Raw genomic sequence first — 2,006 nt, 5'->3', positions numbered from 1 at the left:
TCAGCAGGGGTGTGATAACCGCCCAGCGGCTCGTCTGCCTCTGCCCGATAGCCCGAGGGGCCGCTGGTGGAGAGCTGAGCTGTGAGGAACGTTTGAGGGAGCTGGGGCTGTTCAGCCTGGAGAAGAGGAGGCTCAGAGTGACCTTATCACTCCCTACAAGTCCCTGCAGGGAGGCTGCAGACAGGTGGGGTTGGTCTGACAGAACCAGAGGACACAGTCTGCAGCTACGGCAGGGAAGGTATAGCTTGGATATTAGGAAGAAAATTTTCAGCCAAAAGAATAATAAAGTACTGGAATGCTCTTCCCAGGGAGGTGGTGCAATCGCCATCTCTGGAGGTGTTTAAAAAAGACTGGACATGGCCCTTGGTGCTGTAGTCTGGGCGAGGTGTTTGGGCACAGGTTGGGCTTGATGATCTTGGAGGTCTCCTCCCACAGCATTGTTCTGTGATTGTGTGATTGTGTGTGATTCTGTGATTCTGTGACTCTGGGATTGTTGATTGTGTGATTGTGTGATTCTGTGATTCTGTGATTCTGTGTGTGATTCTGTGATTCTCTGATTCTGCGATTCTGTGCGATTCTGTGATTCTGTGACTGTGACTCTGTGATTCTGTGTGTGATCCTGTGTGATTCTGTGTGTGATTCTGCGATGATTCTGTGACTCTGGGCTCTCTGTAGAAGCACTTTTGGCTCCCCGTGCTCGCTGCCAGCCCCTTGTGTCCCTGCGGGAGCATCCTCAGCTCCTGCGGGGCTGGGCCGGGACAGGCGGCGTTCCCAGGGATCTATCCCAGCCCGGGGCAGCCCTGGGGGCACAGAGCCGCCTCTCACTCGCCCGTCCTGCCAGATCAGCATTTCTGCTCTCAGAGCCTGCCCGGGCACGGCAGCGCTCCTGCCATCAGCAGGATCCATCGGGAACATCCCTGTGCCTGCTCCCCCTGCTCCCCCTGCTCACCTGGCAGCCTCTGCTGCTCTGCTGCCAGCGAGAGCCCCGCCAGGAGCGGGGCTGGGAGCCCCCTGCCACTGCTGGCCCAGCCTGTGCCCCTCTCCTGCTGCCTCCCCCTGCGCCCGAGCCCCCAGGATGGCTGGAAGTGTCCCCTGGCTGGACGTGTCCCCTGGCTGCTGGGCTCAGGATGCCATGTGCAGCAGTGTGCAGCACTGTGCAGCCATGTGCAGCCATGTGCAGCCATGTGCAGCAATGTGCAGCAATGTCAGTTCCTTTCCAGGCTGGGCTCCCTTTCCCCAGCAATAAGAACTTGCAGGGCACTTTTGGAAGTGCTCTGCCCTGCCTGCTCTGTCCCGAGTGACTCTGGAGCTGCAGGGCTCAGGCTGCTCTGTGCCACCCCCAAGCACCCAGCTCCAGCTCCTTCATCCCACTTAGCCCAGATTTTCTCTAAATAGGTCACTCCTTAATTGAGGGCAAGCACAAAGTTGTTCTGTTTCTCCTTGCTCTGGACAGACCCACTCGAGGAGCGGCCAGGGCTGGGCAGGGCTGGCTGCTGGGAGCCTGCAGGAGCTGTGCAGGGCAGGCTGGGGCTGCCTCTGCCCCTCCAAGGCCGTGTGAAAGCCCAGCCCTGGCTGGTCTGCAGCAGGGGAGGCCGGCAGAGCCTGGCTGGTGGCTGCTGGCGGGGAGGGAGCAGGATGGGGTTTTACCCTCTGTGGTGCAGGGGAACAGGCCCAGAGTGTGTTCCTGCCCTCAGGCTGGCTGCTGCTGCTGGGAGGTGACACCAGGGTGACCCCAGGGTGCTGGGGACAGTGTGAGCTGTGCTCTCCCCCCTGTGTCTGGGTGTCCCTCTGGAAGGGGATCTGTCACAGACATCTTTTATGAAAAATCCTTTCCTTAGGATTTTTCCTCCTGAGAAGCTGAGAGGCCTCAGGAACAAAATGTAAGCAACGGTTATCTGCTGCTGTGGGATACAACAGGTGCATCTGTGATTGGTCTCATGTGGTTGTTTTTAATTAATGGCCAATCACAGCCCAGCTGGCTCAGACAGAGAGTCAGGGAGGGGCTG

The sequence above is a fragment of the Geospiza fortis genome, unplaced genomic scaffold (genome assembly GCF_000277835.1).
Source record: "Geospiza fortis unplaced genomic scaffold, GeoFor_1.0 scaffold55, whole genome shotgun sequence".
Classification (NCBI taxonomy): Eukaryota; Metazoa; Chordata; class Aves; order Passeriformes; family Thraupidae; genus Geospiza; species Geospiza fortis.
Note: the sequence above shows the minus strand (reverse complement) of the source record.